This window comes from Muntiacus reevesi, chromosome 8 (assembly GCF_963930625.1).
Source record: "Muntiacus reevesi chromosome 8, mMunRee1.1, whole genome shotgun sequence".
NCBI classification, from domain to species: domain Eukaryota; kingdom Metazoa; phylum Chordata; class Mammalia; order Artiodactyla; family Cervidae; genus Muntiacus; species Muntiacus reevesi.
Genome location: NC_089256.1, coordinates 38,143,032 through 38,160,342, shown reverse-complemented (window position 1 = coordinate 38,160,342; position 17,311 = coordinate 38,143,032). Strand labels below are relative to the sequence as shown.

General features: G+C 38.2%; 1 protein-coding gene across 15 annotated transcripts in view; it reads left to right on the top strand.

The window, feature by feature from the left end:
• The window catches only part of ZBTB20 (zinc finger and BTB domain containing 20), an 858,187-nt gene that overhangs the window by 695,669 nt on the left and 145,207 nt on the right, over positions 1 to 17,311 (top strand). The window contains exon 1 of one of the 15 annotated variants that reach the window (XM_065942524.1): positions 14,556 to 14,687. The exons of the other annotated variants lie outside the window; for them this stretch is intronic. The gene's annotated coding sequence lies outside the window, so the exon portion shown is untranslated. Of the gene's footprint in view, positions 1 to 14,555; positions 14,688 to 17,311 lie in introns of those variants that run through there. 15 annotated transcript variants of the gene reach the window in all.

Genomic DNA, 17,311 nt, shown 5'->3' with positions numbered 1-17,311 from the left:
TTTCACTTAATTAATTAATTTATTTATTTTTATTAGTTGTAGGCTAATTACTTTACAATATTGTAGTGGTTTTTGCCATACATTGACATGAATCAGCCATGGATTTACATGTGTTCCCCATCCCGATCCCCCCTCCCGCCTTCCTCCCCATCCCATCCCTCTGGGTCTTCCCAGTGCACCAGCCCTGAGCACTTGTCTCATGCATCCAACCTGGACTGGTGATCTGTTTCACCCTTGATAGTATACTTGTTTCAATGCTATTCTCTCAGAACATCCCACTCTCGCCTTCTCCCACAGAGTCCAAAAGTCTGTTCTGTACATCTGTGTCTCTTTCTGTTTTGCATATAGGGTTATCGTTACCATCTTTTAAAATTCCATATATATCCGTTAGTATACTGTATTGGTCTTTATCTTTCTGGCTTACTTCACTCTGTATAATGGGCTCCAGTTTCATCCATCTCATTGGAACTGATTCAAATGAATTTTTTTAATGGCTGAATAATATTCCATTGTGTATATGTACCATAGCTTCCTTATCCATTCGTCTGCTGATGGGCATGTAGGCTGCTTCCATGTCCTGGCTATTATAAACAGTGCTGTGATGAATATTGGGGTGCATATGTCTCTTTCAGATCTGGTTTCCTCAGTGTGTATGCCCAGGAGTGGGATTGCTGGGTCATATGGCAGTTCTATTTCCAGTTTTTTAAGGAATCTCCACACTGTTCTCCATAGTGGCTGTACTAGTTTGCATTCCCACCAACAGTGTAAGAGGGTTCCCTTTCCTCCACACCCTCTCCAGCATTTAGTGCTTGTAGACTTTTGGATAGCAGCCATCCTGACTGGCGTGTAATGGTACATCATTGTGGTTTTGATTTGCATTTCTCTGATAATGAGTGATGTTGAGCATCTTTTCATGTGTTTGTTAGGCATCTGTATGTCTTCTTTGGAGAAATGTCTTTTTAGATCTTTGGCCCATTTTTTGATTGGATCATTTATTTTTCTGGAATTGAGCTTCAAGAGTTGCTTGTCTATTTTTGAGATTAATCCTTTGTCTGTTGCTTCATTTGCTATTATTTTCTCTCATTCTGAGGGCTGTCTTTTCACCTTGCTTATAGTTTCCTTTGTTGTGCAAAAACTTTTAAGTTTCATTAGGTCCCATTTGTTTATTTTTGCTTTTATTTCCAATATTCTGGGAGGTGGGTCATAGAGGATCCTGCTGTGGTTTATGTCGGAGAGTGTTTTGCCTATGTTCTCTTCTAGAAGTTTTATAGTTTCTGGTCTTACATTTAGATCTTTAATCCATTTTGAGTTTATTTTTGTGTATGGTGTTAGAAAGTACTCTAGTTTCATTCTTTTACAGGTGGTTGACCAGTTTCCCCAGCACCACTTGTTAAAGAGGTTGTCTTTTTTCCATTGTATATCCTTGCTTCCTTTGTCGAAGATAAGGTGTCCTTAGGTATGTGGATTTATCTCTGGGCTTTCTCTTCTGTTCCATTGATCTATATTTCTATCTTTGTGCCAGTACCATACTGTCTTGATGACTGTGGCTTTGTAGGAGAGTCTGAAGTCAGGCAGGTTGATTCCTCCAGTTCCATTCTTATTTCTCAAGACTGCTTTGGCTGTTTGAGGTTTTTTGTATTTCCATACAAATTGTGAAATTATTTGTTCTAGTTCTGTGAAAAATACTGTTGGTAGCTTCATAGGGATTGCATTGAATCTATAGATTGCTTTGGGTTGTATAGTCATTTTCACAATATTGATTCTACCAATCCATGAACACGGTATATTTCTCCATCTATTTGTGTCCTCTTTGATTTTTTTCATCAGTGTTTTATGGTTTTATATATATAGGTCTTTCATTTATTTAGGTAGATATACTCCTAAGTATTATATTCTTTTTGTTGCAATGGTGAATGGTATTGTTTCCTTAATTTCTCTTTCTGTTTTCTCATTGTTAGTGTATAGGAATGCAAGGGATTTCTGTGTGTTAATTTTATATCCTGCAACATTACTGTATTCATTGGTTAGCTGTAGTAATTTTCTGGTAGAGTCTTTAGGGTTTTCTCTGTAGAGGATCATGTCGTCTGCAAACAGTGAGAGTTTTACTTCTTCTTTTCCTATCTGGATTCCTTTTATTTCTTTTTCTGCTCTGATTGCTATGACCAACACTTCCAAAACTATGTTGAATAGTAGTGGTGAGAGTGGGCGCCCTTGTCTTGTTCCTGACTTTAAGGGAAAAGCTTTCAAATTTTCACCATCGAGGATAATGTTTGCTGTGGGTTTGTCATATATAGCTTTTATTATGTTGAGGTATGTTCCTTCTATGCCTGCTTTCTGGAGAGTTTTTATCATAAATGGATGTTGAATTTTGTCAAAGTAGCCTAAACTCTTAACAGTTGAAACTTCTCCCATATACCAAAGTCTATCTCAAACACTGCCTTCCTAGAATAACTTTTTCTCAGTGTCCATCATCAAATGATATTTCTCAAGCCACTGAACCTATGGAATTTTGTTATCAACACTTTATGGTAATGATCTTATTTTGCATTGTATTTTAGTTATGTGGTGTTTATTTTCTCACATATTCTAAACATTAGGTTTATGGCTTCTTACTCATTTATGTAGTTATTTTCTAGAGCAGAGTCTTTTGCTCATAGCAGGTGCTCCTTAAATATATGTTGAATTAAACTGAGTTTATGGATCAGTGGTTGTATGTTTTAGAGTTTGACAGACCCAGAAAGTGCCCCCTAATCAGTGTTTTCCTTACTTTCCAAGCCATAATATTTTGCTTTGGAGACTTTCTCTCTACAAATGGGAATATTCCACTAAATTGCATCCTTTTTGTTCCCTATTGACTAGTTAATAGTTAAATTGCTCCACCTTCTAAGATGTACTCATTGTCTCCTAAGAGGGAGCAAGTCTTGAAAAGATAGGCAGAGGTCAAGTTGTTCTCAAGGTAGTAACAAATAGGAAGATGTACCTGAGAGAGGTAGGGTAGTGGAGAGGAGCTTGGGCGATACTACTTTCTCATTGTATGCTTTATTTTCTCATCTAGATGTTATCTCACCTAATGTTATCTAGATGGTAACACTTTTCTTTTTTTTTTTTTTTTAACACTTTTCTACCTTACAGAGGTTATGAGTCTAAGTAAATAGTAATAAACAGTAAATAATAAATACTAAATAATAAAGTACTTAGAATAATACCTGGTATACTGTAATTGCCACATGTTGGCTATCAAGTATTCATATACATGGCATATATAGTATATATAGCCATATGTATATGAAGCATATATATATAAATATTTGATACATAATATTAATACATATACATTTAACAATTATTATAGCTGTTATAATTGTTATGTCACCCCATGAACCTGATGTCACATCCCAAAGAAACTTCTGGATAGCCAGAGACCTTCTGAGAATGAAGCATGTAAAAGGAAATAGAACAGGCATTGTCAGACAGACCAATGTGTGACAGAAAGCACTGTACTCTGCTAAGTCACTTCAGTCATATCCAACTCTTTGTGATCCCATTAACTGTAGCCTGCCAGGCTCCTCTGTCAGTGGGATTTTCCAAAGAGTGCTGGAGTGGGTTGCCATTTCCTTCTCCAGGGGATCTTTCTGACCCAGGGATCAAACACAGGTCTCTTATGTCTCCTGCACTGCAGGCAAGTTCTTTACCACTAGCAATACCTTGGAAGTTTCAACACACTGTACTGCCACCTCTCAACTCTGCACCTTAAGGAATTTACTTAAACTCTTTAAGCCTCAACTTCATCAGCATAACCAGAATGCCTACTTTTACATTTTCATTGAGGATTAAGTGAGCTTTTGTTCTCCCTAGTGATTTTAAAATTGGATCTCATTCTTTTGATGATTCCTATCCTTTTTCTAAACTTCACAGTTGTTTTCTTGACAAATTGGTTTCTAGACTTTTTGTTTTGAAACAAACTGGAAAGAAATGGGTGGCATTATTCAAAAAGAAAAAACTGATGGCAATACTGGCTAATAATTTCAAATTATCAATAATTTAATGCAGTAGTGAAATGATAAGTATGCATCAATTAATATGCACCAAGCCTGATAGACAACAAATACTTATCAAACTGTGGCTAAATCCTTAATCTAGAACAAACTTACTAGTCAGACCAGGTCTTTTTTTGTTGCTGTTGTTTTTTATGAAGTATGGTCTATCTATGGAAATAATTAGCTGTACTAATTCACAGGTCTTATGATTGGTCATTTTTTTAAGCACAAGAATTTAGATTTTTACTGAAAACAGAAAGTCCTTTCTATGCAGTCTTATTAGGAAGGATTTTTTTTTTTTTTTTTTTGGCGGGGGCAGAGGGGAACAAAGGAAGAAAAACGGTCTTGCAAATATTTACAAACTTCTGGATGTTAGGATCTGAAAGAGAAAGAAGCTTGGAATGTACCTTCTCACATTTAGTCCTGTAGTTATAGTGCTGTGATGTGGCACTTAATGCTCTAGGGGACCTCGAGCATTACAAATGCAACCAAAAGTCTCATAAAAAAACGAGCCTCTTAACAGTATGTGAGCTGGTCTGCAATGGCCTCAGGAAATCCCCCCAGCTATTCACGTCCTTTTTATCCATTACATTCTCTGACTCAAAGGAAAACCTCACTTCACCTCCTTGACCAGAATTGAGCAGACATTGATTTCGTTACCCGGTGCTTTACTTATTCATTTATTAGTCTTCATCATTTGTATTACACCAGAACAAAAGAATATGTCTCTTCTTTGCATTAAGTTTAAGGATGTGCACATGTGAGTTTGTGAGAGAGTGCATGTTTGTGTTTTTGTAACTTTGTGAGTTGCTTGCTTTGATTTAATATATCTGCAGCCTAAGCTGGAGTATGTACTCACCGTCCCCTTCATTGTGCAGAGTGATTCTGCTTGACATCTTAGCTGAAGTCCTAAAAATGTTGCAGGTAAAGTGAGCTTTTTAAAAGAGAATCATGTTTTTTTATTCACTTCTATAATTAGTCAGGTTAAGTGTCATATGGGAAAAAAAAAAGTCCCAATCCATAATTTTAAAAAAAATTAAGAATCACAACTTTCACCTCAGTGAAAATTATGCCTTTATCTATGGGCACTTTATGTGGCTTAATTGCCCCCAAGAAAAGCCAATAAGAAGTGAATCCAATTAAAAAGCAGATATTTTGGAAGCAAATGCTGTGTATAAATGTCTGTCCTGGAGTCAATAGGAAATTCATAGAAGTCAGGGTTTATCCTCAACAAGCATATAGTCTAATTAAGGATGTACAACAGAAAAGATGGGGTTATATATAAAAATTAAAGGTTTAAATAACCATTTTAGGTATTTAGATATATTTGTTACATAATTACATTAATTATTTACAGTAAAATATATCAGGTAATTTCCCTTCCATTGGAAGGACTCATTGATTTGTTACCATATATTCTTATAGCTACTGAATGGCAACAACCTGTGACCACTTCATCTGAACTCGACTCATAGGTTAATTTAAACAAAAGTTAGGCAATTCAAGCAATAATAATTTGCTAATAAATTGGCAAAATATATGTTTCTGTCCTTTAAATGTTGAGCACTCAGTAACTTCGCTACAGATTTTTCTTCAGGAATACTTGTTGAACTGATAGACATTTCTTTTTTTTTTTTTTTTTTTTTTGATAGACATTTCTAAATAGATGTTTGATATTAATTAACTAAGAAATGGGCTTCCATGGTGGCTCAGCTGGTAAAGAATCTACCTTCAATGCAGGAGACTCTGGTTCGCCTTTGAAGATGTTTTCACTCCTCAATACCAGCTTTTGATGCTATGTTTTCTTTTCTTTTTCTGTTTTATAACACTGAATTTGTTCTTAGGGAATATGTTCAGGGTAGAATTGGCCAGAACAGAGCCATAATAAATTTTGCAACAACATCTATGATCAGTTGATCATAGTCAACCCAAAGATCATGTAGGAACTTAAAGGAAGTAACATCCTTGGTAACCACCTTAGCTCTAACCTGACAAAGAGATTAGTGTAAGTTCAAGAGAAAACCATGGTGGTATATACACCTTAAACGTCTGAAAGCATACAGACTACCATACACGGTCTTACCATATATACCTTTACTCTTCTGTTGAAGTGTAAATAATCACATCAATAATGCCAAGCAAATGGGATCTTTAGCTTACAAAGCATTTGGAATATATTATCCCTTTTGCTCGTCAACTTGTGATCTCAACAACTTGTGAGATTATTAAGTCACATATCCACATTTTACAACTGAAAAATCTATGAAGCTTAAAAGGGTAGATGACTTGCTTAAGGACACAGAGCTCTTACAAGGTGCAGCTGCTTCCCCCTATGCACACGATGTGACTGGTTCAGAGGAAGCAGCAACCCAAAAGCAACCCTTTTCCACACCACAACCATCCTGCAAGGCACCAGGCACCAAAGAGTTGCCAAAATGTGACACGTAGACTTTAATCATGAGAGGATGGTAGAGCCCTTGGTCCAAAAAGCATACTTGCTATGATTTCATGCAAGAAGGAAAACTGATGGTTAGCTATCTTTTACAACATATATGTACCCCACCTTTATAGAGCACTGGCCATTACTGTGAATTTTCATTACAAAGAGATTGGATAAAGTCCTGATGATTTTCCATAAAATTATGATTATGTCTAACCCATTGAGAGTTGTTTTTTTTTTTTTTTTTTTGGCTCCTTAAGAGCTTGAACTTCAATATCTGAAAAACTCTCAATCTGGATAACCCTTTCCACCTACCAGGATTTATGTCTTCTCCATTGAAAAATCTGAGAATATAGTCAGTTGTCTTTGGGCTGCCTTCCTGGAGCTTCTTGCTTAGTTAATATGGTATGGAAATGAAAGCAATCATGGACCACTTTACTAAAACTGACTGATGCTGGGAATTTATAAAGAAGTATGACCCTGAATCTCACAAGCTACAGGCTTTCATTAGCACTACAGTGTTCAAAATTGCCACTACATTTTGCTACTTGATGAACTGAAAGGTGGAGTTTTTGAATCAAAAGATTCAGCACCTGGTTCTAGAAGCTAAAAATGTCAGTGGGTTCTCCACTCATTATCACATTCTTTAAAAGTCTACAGACTTAAAGGCTTCATTTTGGCTTGGAGAATTAGACCTAACATTTGAGCTTCTTGAATATTTTTTTTTTACTAATATTACTTAGTTAATGTGATTATTCAGGGGGTATCCTCCACACTGTGGTCCCAGGACACTTGCAGTTCAAATAGATATTTCTTCCATAATAATAATGCTGCAGTTGTACCCCTGGGACATGAACCCCTGGAAAGGGGAACAGCGACCCACTCCAGTATTCTTGTCTGAAGAATCCCCTGGGCAGAGGAGCCTGGTGGGCTACAGTCCGTGGGGTCACAGTCAGACGCAACTGAGGGACTAACACTTATATAAAGTTTATAGTGCTTTCATATTCATGATCTGTTTATCCTTTTGCATAGAGAGGGCAATAATAATAATATTGTCATTCCTATTTTGTACTTGATGAGATAAATTAAGAACAGATCTAAGGTCATATAGTGGGCACACGACAGAGCCACAATTAAGTCCACCATGATGAACAGGTGATATCACTCATAGTCCAACAGGTTTTTCACTATAGTTTCCAGACCTCACAGATTTGTCCTATGGTTCTTAATTGGACTTTAGAATTATCTAACGGACTTCTTGGGCTTCCCTGGTGGCTAAGCTGGTAAAGAATCTGCCTCAGTGCAGGAGACTTGGGTTTGATCCCTGGGTTGGGAAGATCCTCTGGAGAAGGGAACAGCTACCGACTCCAGTATTCTGGCCAAGAGAATTCCATAGACTGTACAGTCCATGAGATCGCAGAATCGGACACAACTGAGCACCTTTCACTTTCACTTTCAAAGGGCTTCTTAAAACATAGGCACTCATATATTCACAGGCACTCAGATATTCACCTCTGAGTATCTGGTTCACTAGGTCTAGAGTAGGATCCAAGAATTTATTTTTCTAAGAAGTTTCTAGGTAATGCCGATGCTGCCAAGAACCAGTCTTTTAGGAGCACTGTCCTACAGATTGTGCATGTATCTGAGTGGCCGTGATATATATAGGCAAGACAGTCCTAAAAAGGAAGTTAGTTTTGCATGATGTTGCCTTATGCTGCTTCTTTTCTCCCTTTCTGACCTCCACAAGGTAAAAGTGAAAGAAATGTGGGATGTGAGGCTATCAAGAGAGCACCTCACTGTTTAGAGAAAATTTAGGTCTCCTGGTACTCAAGAATCACACAGCAAAACCCTTCAGTTTGCTTTTAACTAGAACCTACTGTTGAGTGTGGTAGATTAACTTGGTGATGAGTACCAACTCACCAATGAAGAACTGTTTGTTATAAGACTAGACATAGGCAAACGTGACTAGTTGGATCCATAGGCAACTCATCTGTTAACCAAGATATCCATTAAGATAGATAGATTTCTCCATGTGAGCTTAGGAAGTTCTTAGAGGAAAGAGGGAGAGATCCATTCTTGACCTATTCTAGTCAATATTTTTCTGAAGACTGGTAAGAAGTCTTGTATCACAAGCTCAATTTGAACCAACAGGTAATATATCTACTTTTTTTTTTTTTTTTTAAAAAGCTAAGAAATATTTTAGCTGTGTTTTAAAATGATGTCCAGATAGAGGTAGCTGGTGGTAGGGCAGGTTCCCCGGGAGCTCTAGGGAAGAATCCATTTCCTGACCTTTTCTAGCTTCTGAAGGCCATCTGCACTCCTTGGCTTATGACCCCTTGCACAAATAACTCCAACCTCTTGTTTCTGTCATCACATCTCTTACTATTATCTCTGACCTACCCGTCTCTGTCTTACAGGAACACTGGTAATTACATTTAGCTCACATCCATAAGACTGCTTTGCTATATAAGGTACCATTTGTAGGTTCTGGGGTAAGAACGTGGATAGCTTTCTCAGGGTCATTATTTGGCCTACCACACTCCTGTTGTGGCATGTCTATCAGACTACAGTTGAAATGTAGATTCCCTTTCTTAGCACCAGAATTTAACAGGCTCTTTAACAAAAGGAGCATGGCCAGGACTAGGAAAGACAAGGGTGTGACAGCCCTCCTGCCCAGTGTGACTGAGAAGGGCAGGGAGCAGGAAGCAGACAAAACTGGATTCTGGTACTTTTCAGATAAAATAAGCCACTTAGCTTTCCTCTGTGAACTGAAAAAAACAGAGAATCTCCTAAATACTCACCTAGGTCTAAGATCCTGTGGTTTTATAAAACCAATCAGGCTGTTTCTAGATGACATTTTAAATTTAAAACCAAGAGTTTATTTACGATCCCTAATATTCAGTATAAATATTGTCCACTTTTCTTTTGAATTTAAAAACTCACCTAAATTTAGAATATGTTATCCAAGGACTTCTTACTGAAAAAAAATAATGTTTACTCTACAGAAATCTCTAGTACAAGTGTTTCTCCCTTACTAATTCTTAAATATCCCATCCAATAATACTACTTTAGTCTAAGCATCAAATCACTAGGATTACACTAATAAGTATACTCCGGTTACATATTGGAAATTTGAGGCACATAGAAAATAAATTGCAATTGCATATGAAGAACTACAAGTGTTAACAATTGTTGCCTCCAGCTTCTCTGAGATATCATCTGACAACATGGCCAGTTGTGATACCAGACAATACATTAAATACGGCAAGTAGAGTGTAAAGACTTCATCCTGAAGATCTCAGTCTCAAGGCATGAGTAACGAAGTAGAGGAAGTCACTGAACGGCAGCTGTCCATTATTACAGGAGTCGAAGAGGTGGGAAAGGGCTTGGGTTTTATTCTTTTTTTTAAATTTGTCTTGTTCTCCGATAAGAACATGGAAGTTGACCACTGATTCTCAAAAGGAAACATAGCTAGTTTGATACAGATCTCTCTACAGTATTAGAGTCCTCCCACAAACACCAGTTTCAAATGATGATTTACAGAGGACCACAAAGAATAATTTGGAGGAAGTTTATAGGAAGGAAAGCTTTGAGAGCTGAACCAGAAAAGGTGCTTGAAAGTAAATCAAATTATGGCATACGTTGAATTATGGCATTTATTATTATGTGCAGAGTATGCATGGAATTTTGAACTAAAAGCTGAGGAAGCAAAGGTCCAGAAACTCTCATGCATAGTAAATAAATTAACCCTTTATTCTCTTACTTTCTGTGTTCCTTATATTTGGTGATTTGTTCATACAAATGTACACTGAAAAGGACTAAAAAACCTTTCTCTGCAGTGGAAGCATTTAACTATTTGTGCACATGATTAAATGGATGCCTGTAGAAGATTTTTTTTTGGTATCATGTAGACACAACCAGTTTTTCAAAGGCCAAGAATTCTCTGGGTAAAGGAGATGAGTGGTGTCTGTTTATGACTGTCAAACTTTTCGAAGCTTATTGAATTGGGAAGCCTTTTTTGTTTCTTCCATAATTTGAAGATTATTCTAGTAATATGTTTGGTGAAAAAAAACGTTGCTAAATAAGTCAGGATCTAATAACTGGATTTACGACTGCTCTAAAACCTGTGAGTTCAGTATACTGTGTCATTTAGGTGTCATTTAGGTCCTAGTCTTACTTTCTACTTTAAAATATTAGTTTTCATTGCTATGTTTTATGCTGGAAGCTACATAGGATAAGGAAATCAGCTTATCATGAGCAGGTCATCAGTTCTTGAAATATCTGCCCATGATAAAAAAAAAAAAGATTGGAATCCTGTCACCAAGGAAATGGTTTAAAAATCTGTTTATTTCAGTGCCAAATGAAAATCTCAGCTTCAACTAGTTATCTGTATTTTGCAACAACTTTAATTCTTTTGCCCATTCATTCATTACATGGCTACTATATGTTAATCATTTAGAAAAAAGAACACCCTAGGTGATTATACAAACCTTAAATATAACTATATGTTTGTGTGTGTTCCTATGCTTTTTTAAAGAGCACATTTGTGACAGGAAGTGAAGAATGGCATAGTCAGGGAAAAATTAAAGAGACACGATGTAATTATCCAAACTGGAATTAAGCCAATTAATAACCCGTGTGCTAAAACTACCCTCAAAGTGCTGAAAATGCTGTCAGATATTTAAATGCCCTGGGTGGTCATAGCCAGCAATGTTCACATCATCTGTTTTCAACACCATCCAGGGACATGGCTGACCCTGGCTTCTGAAGAAGGGCTGCCACCCGAAGCAAGCTGCAGAGGAGGTACAGGTTGTACAATCCAAGTGCAAGATTTACTCAAGAGGTTGTGCGTAGATTTTCACTTATTTCCTAATGAAATCAATACACTGGTATTTTATGCATCTGTTCATTTATTCAACACATATTTACTGAATACCTTCCGTGTGCCAGCCCAGCATCATGGCTGAGGATGCAGGCTTTAAAGTCAGATTGCCTGGGTTTCATCTCCAACTCCACACTTGCTAGCTGTGTGCTCTTGAGCAAGTCACCTAACTCTTTTATGCCTCGATTTTCTTTTCTATGAAGTGAGGATTGGTAGTACCTAATTCACAGGGTTGTTGTGGCACTAAAGTTTGATGAAAATAAGTACTTAACAGAGTGCTTATCACAAATCAAGTGCACAGTGATATATTGAATATTATTGTTGTTATTATTATTGCTATTAACCAGGAAATATGCCAAAGTCTGGAGACAAGGAGATCAAATACCCCTCAGATAATCCTTGAAGTTTAGATTCCAGAACTTAGGGCCCTAAATTTTACTCTTTTGAATAGAAATCTGTGTATTAGATCCTTGATGTACTATGTGTCTTGAACTTGCATGCTTTGACCGTAACACATCTATAGTATTCAGTTTTGTTTATTCACACCCTCATTGTCTGCCTACCTCAATAAAAACTACCATGTAATTAATGACCACAAATTCTATCTGTGTTAACTCATGTCATCCTCAAAATAACTTTATGAGATGGATATCACCACCTTATTCAGGTAGGGAAACTGAGCCTCTGAGAGCAGCTGTGACTTTCGCACTGTTATAATGGTCCATTTGAGGCTAAAGCTCATTCCCCCTTCACACAGATCACCCAGAACGCATTCACTAAGGACTGCACTGTCTTCCCTGGGTATTTGCCTATCAGGTGCTTTGAGACATACCTGCAGGAGGCCCTGCTGGTGTCAAAACCACTGATTCCTCTTCCCCCTAAATCGATTGACGATGGACAGTGTGTTTTAGACATGCCACAGCAGCCATTGTTAAAGAGGTTGGCTTGCAAATAAACTAAATTACTCTGGCCATGGCTTCTCTCAGATTACTTGCCTTCGAGTGGGCTCCTAGGTGCCTGACATTTCTTTCAGTTTTCCTTTTTCACCCTAAGTAGCAATGTTGTTGCTGAAGCATGACTGAGAGTTTTTGCTTTTATGTACACCACCATTCTTGTTTTAGGACAAGAGATTTAATCTCCCCAATAACATCTGATGGCACTGTTCCCTTCATAAGCACCTCTTCCCCCTTAAAAAAATTTTTACCTTCAATTATCTGCTGTAAGAGGGAGATTCTTATTGAATATGATCATGTGTATCCTAAAAAGATACCATCAATTACGTGGGTAGATGATACAGTGTCCCCTCTCTAATTTAGTAACTCGTTTCAATTGAAATATATAGGAAAAGTTGCCTATAGCACATCTTGGAGGTAACAAATCTCATCCGTGACTGAAAATGACACTGGAAGCTGAAAGACAACCACTTTCACCCACAGTGTGCCTATATTTTAAAAATGAGCTGTATGAAAGAACCCCATCTTTTTGCCTGGTGATGTGTAGCAGATGATATTCACAAAGAGAATTGCAAACTCTGGGAGAGGTCTTTGTAGATCGACCCACTGGTCTTCACCAGCTTGGAGTGTGGCACCAGCTATACCTTGCTGAGACTGGGCCTGTACAATGTTATATTTTTCTGCTTTTCTCTGAGAATGAATTAAGCACTTAAATCCCTAGAATTCCAAATGAACCAAAAAAAAAAAAAGATTATTTTTCCACTCAGCTACTTAGACGTTTTTAAAAATTAGAGGTGTGGGCACTAACTATATAGATGGAAGTATCTGGTTATTCTGAAGACAAAAGTGACTTCCATACCTGTTGGGCCAGAATTTGTAAAGAAAGCTGGAAGTTGGCTTGTCTACTGGAAACAGAAACAGCACTGGTGGGCCACTGGAGCCCTGGGTTCTGATGTCGACACTGCTGTTGCCCTTGTGATTTATTAGCCTGAGTCTCTAGTCCTCAGTTTCCTTATCTGCTAAACGAGGGCGTTGGAGAGATTGATCTCTGTGGCTTTTCCCGGCTCCGGTACTCTTTGGTCTGCAAATCGCCTTCAGTGTCTGCCATAGTCTGCCTTGCCAGCTCTGTTTGTCACAAAGATTAATCTGTTTTAACTGTACCTTGCAGTGCTCCCGGGAGAGGAGGATGGATGGATTGTTTTGCACCTATTATTGCATCAGAACTTTTGCCTTTTTAGATGAGATCGTGCCGTGCCTAAAATCTGTCTGCCTGTCTGCCCACTGACTTTGTCTGTGCTGATCTCTTGCCACAGTGCCTCTTCTTCCAGCATCCATCTCCTTCCAGGATCTAGACTCGGCATCCGACTGTACCTGTCTTGTTCTCTGCAGCATCTGTCTGCTACACTCCTAGACCATCGTTAATAAACTTTCACACATTACACACAGACCCTAATATGTTGGCACCTGCATATAAATATCTACCGTTGATAAAACTAGGGGAGAAAACTCCATTTTTTAAAAAAGACCTCTATCTAGTGCCATTTATATTTGCACTTTTTGTTTAGTTGTAAGTTTTAATAGTTCCCCCTTTGAGGATTTGTCAGTACGAGCAGTATTGCTTATCAGAACACACCAACAGTCTTTTTGTAATATTCGCTTTTCCCCTTTGGTTCAGCCGAGCCTGCTGACAGATCATTCAAATTCAATTGTTTTATGTCTAAGCCGAACAGCTAATTAAAGTAGGGATGATTAACCTGACTGGCAGTGTCGCTCTCCCTCTCGCGCGCTCTCTCCCTCTCCCTTTCTCTCTCTCCCTCCCTCCTGTTCCAATCAGTCTTTTTCTCACACTCTCTCTCTCCTTCCGTGTCTCTCTCTCTCCCTCTGTCTCTCTCCTCCTCTCTCTCTCTCCCCCCCCCTCGGTCTCTCCCTCCCTCGGTTGGTCTCTCTCTCTCTCTCTCTCTCTCTCTCTCTCTCTGTCTCTTGCTCTACTGTTTTTTTTTTTTTTTTTTTCCCTCTCTCTCTCTCTCCTAAACGTGGTCTGCTTGCTGATGGCAGAATGGCACTCGGAGATTTGTGCATTGTGTCTGGTTTCCTACGGGCAGGCTGACCCAGTGCCTCCAGGGACTTATCAATAGACCACTCAGAAGAGACACAGACAGGAGAGAGGAGGAGGGGTGGGGGGAGAGAGAGAATCAATATCAAGAATAGAAGGAGCTCCGAAGCCATTTTTTTTTTAAAGAAGTATCGGGACTTGGGAGAGGGTGACAAAGAAGGTTTTTCAAAGAGGCAGTGGAGGAGGTTCTAATAAATTTGGAAGGAAACAGTTCCCTGTCTTGGGAAAAGGAGAACTCCTGACTGATTAGCATTCACACCAGGTATGAGATGTTCGCTACCCCTTATCACTGTGTCGCAACGGAGATGGAAAAGCCTTTTTTTTTTTTTTTTTTTTTTTTTTTTAGGAGACTGAGGGAGCATGTATTTCGCTGTGTTTGTTGTTGGGGGGTAAGGGGGTGGTGTGAGATCTGTGGGCATTTGTGTATGGGAGCAGAAAGAATGGAAGCAGTACAACGGGGGGTGGGAAAGAGTATGGAGTATGTTACTGTCTTCTCTGTCTTTGTGCACCCCTGGGGGGTTACCCAAGTTCATTTCTAGCAGGTGGATTTAGACGGGAGTTACTTAACGCTTGACCGCCAGTTTTGAAAAAAAGAAAAAAAAAAAAAAAAACGCTGCTTCCTATGTCTATTAAAGGAAGCTCCAATTTCTCTCTCTCTCTCTCTCTCTCTCTCTCCCCCCTCTCTCTCTTCCTCTCTCTCTTCCTCTCTCTCTCTCTCTTCCTGTCTCTCTCTCTCTCTCTCTGCCCCCCCATCTCTCTTCCCCTCTCTCCCTCTCCCTCTCTCTTCTTTTTTTCCTCTTCTAACCAGACAGCGGGAGGGTTCCTGGCTCCCAGCCAGCCCAAAAGCCTCTAAGTGTTTTGCACTTGTTTCAGGGAGTAGCTGCCCGGGGATTTTTCAGCATTTTCACTAGAGAACAAAGAGTTCTTTACAAAGGGAAGGGGTGGGGGGGGGGGGGGAGTGAGCTTAATGTCTGATATATGTTTTTCTATTTTTATTAGTTTTTCGCCTAAAAAGAGAGACAGGAACAGAACATTTACTCTATAAAGACACAAAGACGTTCCCAAAGAAATCCAGTTATCTTTTCTCCCTATCACCCCAATATATATATACATAAAAAATAAAAAGGAAAAAGACTAATTAAGTTGGATATGTTGCTCTTTTCTCTTCTTTTAATCTTTCTAAATCCGACTGTTCTTATGCTCACTCCATGGTATTTTTTTCTACTCACAATAAAAGTTGTTCAGGATACATCCTCTCTTACTATCTCTTTTACCCATTCTGGGTCCCTAAAATCCTGTGGAGCAGAGAACAAGACTCCACAAAATAATCAGTTTAGTGGCAAGAACATCTTCTACTTTTGCCACTTGAGTAAAAAGTTAATTATGGGATTTGGGTTCCCAAAATACCAATGGGGGTCTCACAATTCGGTCTCACAAGTTTTTGCATCCGTTTAAAAGGTACCGTTTGTGTCACTTGTTAGTTATTAAGAAAAGGTACTAAAGGAACAGATATTTATATTTTATTTTTGTTTCTATTTAATGATGTAAATGGCAAAAAAAAAAAAAACCAGAGAGATTACTGCCCCATCCGTGATCCACTATAGTTCAAGCGAAATATAACCTAGACAGAGATTTTTCTACGATTCTGATTGCCACGTAGCTTTGCGTGTTCTCCATTTGATTTTTTTGCCTATGCATGTGTATTTTCACCATGAATTTGTTTGTAGCAAACATTCCAGAGTGCTTATCATTTTCAAATTAATGCTACAACAAAAGAAGAAAGAAATCATGTGAACTGTCTGTGCAAAACGTGTAAACAATTCCACATTTTATATATGCTGTACATTTGTATCTTTATACTAACATCCTTGAATTGTAAACTCAGTGTTTTCTTTCTAAAAGTTTTCCTCCTAATGCATTTATATTTTGATTGCTATTTGAAAATCTCTTTAGGATACTTAATAGACACAAAACTGAACAAGGGGGAAATTCACAAGCACCACAAAAATCCTTAAATATATACTATAGGCAGTACCTAACTACAAATAACTATTTTACTAAGTGGAAATCAGCTACAACAGTTGTTTCAAGATTCAGAAACTCTTCCCTTTCCTTTTTTTTTTTCCATTCACTGAAAATATAATCTGTTCTTGTCCCTGGGGTGGGAAACTGTAGGGAAAATATAGATATATACATTTTTCCATATTTTTAGAGTACATTTATGTAACTGCTTCTCAGGGATGTAATACATAACAGGGCAGAGAGTGGTATCTAGTCAGTAAGCCCTTCTGGCTGGGAGGTGTGAGCGCCTTATGTTTGAAGTAACTTGATAACAAGGAGTCTTTTTGGAAAACCTTAGTGTGTATGTGTTGCCTCAGTAATGACCCATCAGAGAAAAAAACAAGAGCTAGGTGGCCAGTGTTTGCACTTGAACTCGCTGAAAGACATTAGAATGAGGGGAACTTTTGGCAAATCCAAATTTCTCTAGGGTAACTCACTTCTTATAGTGTTTCGCCTTGAGACTTTTCTGTATTTCTGTAGAGATTTTTAATGCTCTTAAGAATGCTTAAGGAGAAAAAGAGAAAAAGATCTTTAAAAAGTCATCAAAATAAGAGAAAAGAAACTCGATCTTAAAAAAGTTTTATATTGAAAGCAAGAGCTTTTTTTTCCTCTTCTTTTTCCCTTTTGACTTGTTTCTGATTTTTTTTTTTTCTGCCTTGAACTCTTTTGTTGCCATGGGCTGTTGTGTTTGCATTTTTGTTTTCTGCTTGTACTTTTTAGGGGGTGTCTGTTTTTGATGTGACCAAAGGGGTTTATGGAAGAGACAGAGGGGCTCCTGAAGAGGCTCATATGAAAACTGCACCAGCCCCTCTCGATCCCAACTCA